Below are 1592 nucleotides of genomic sequence, written 5' to 3'. Positions count from 1 at the left end.
TCTATAAAAACCAAAATCAATGTCAATTGGCTATCTAAATATATATTATATTAAATATATATTTAATTTTATATACTATATATATTTAATATATGTATATTAAAAGTTGATGATATACTCTAAGAAGTTTGAAATACTTTGATTCTTGATAAATATTATAGAAATATCAGCCATGTGAAATTGATTATTTTTATATATGTTATTTACTAAATAATATCATGATTCAAATTGTAATAATCGATATTTTATTTAACTGATTTATTTCATATAGTCGTTGAAGACTTACCTTTTTGCAATTATTGAACAACGGCAACAAATTATTTGAAATGAAACGAGAGATCAACTTAGATGTTCTACTCGTGCCTTTCTCATTTTACGATACTCGACGCTACTGCGCAGGATCGAAAACGCGTAGGAAACGTAACAGCGATTAGTCGAATTATGATAAAATGGTTTAGAATACGAGTAAGAAGCCGATCATCGATTGCACAATGAGATGATCGATGTTAAACGCCAAGGTGTATTGCGTCAGGTAGCGAGTCGATCTTTCGATTGTCGCTGCGACCATGCAACATGCGGACGTGCAGCGCATTCGTATTATCGCAGTGCGTGCAAACGATAACGGCCTCCCATTCTCGGACATCACGGGAGAATCCCATTCTCGGAGACGTTCCTTTTAAAAAAAAAAAGAAAAAAAAAACACGTTACGTTCTCCCGCGGACATTGCGCGATTTCGCCTTAATAAATCACCGTTATCTCCCATCCCGAACGTCAGGTTTTTCTCTTTAGACCGCCTCTATTGTGTTACGTGCAGCATTCGCGATAGCGAATCCCTCTGCTCCCTAAAGTGACTCGCATGAGTTGATTGCGAATTTACTCGACATTTTTATTACACGTTTAATAATTATTTACACCGATCGCCACTATTTTATACAAATTGCAGATTGGCTTGGATTTTTAGTCGGCGCGATAAGATTCCGATCGTTTGCTATATAATTCGGTAATCGAGTCTTGAGCAATTACTGTAAAATAAAATCTCGATTTGTCTCATTTTTTAAATTAAAAAGAAATTTTAAAGAAATAAATTCAACTTATAACGTTATGTGTAATACAATAATGTAAATATAAAATGTCATTTTTAACAAGTCATTTCTCAATAATTATGAAACAGAAAAACATTGTCAATTGCAAGCTCCAATCTATTAAAAAGGAAATGACAAGCTTCTTCCTCATAAAAGAAATTTAAAAAGTAAAAGATATTAAAAAAAGAAGATATGTGTGACGTTCGAGTAAACAAATGAAAAGCTGGTCACCGCATTATTTCACCGACAATGGTTTTATCTTTCGACGCACGGTCAAAGGACGCGAGTCTCCGGGCGACGTGGAATTTCGAGAATGAAAGGATTCGAGAGTGACACTATTCCTCGATGAACCAATCAGCAGTTTATGCCACGTCGCGCTGTTTCTTTATGAATCGTCAATTCGAGCCCCGAAATTCTTCGGATTTGGGATTTTCTTTTTTTCTTTGCGTTTTTGAGGCATAAATCGGGCATCATACGTTTATGCGTTTACGTCTCTCTAATCGTTATAAT

This window comes from Atta colombica, unplaced genomic scaffold (assembly GCF_001594045.1).
Source record: "Atta colombica isolate Treedump-2 unplaced genomic scaffold, Acol1.0 scaffold207, whole genome shotgun sequence".
Classification (NCBI taxonomy): domain Eukaryota; kingdom Metazoa; phylum Arthropoda; class Insecta; order Hymenoptera; family Formicidae; genus Atta; species Atta colombica.
Note: the sequence above shows the minus strand (reverse complement) of the source record.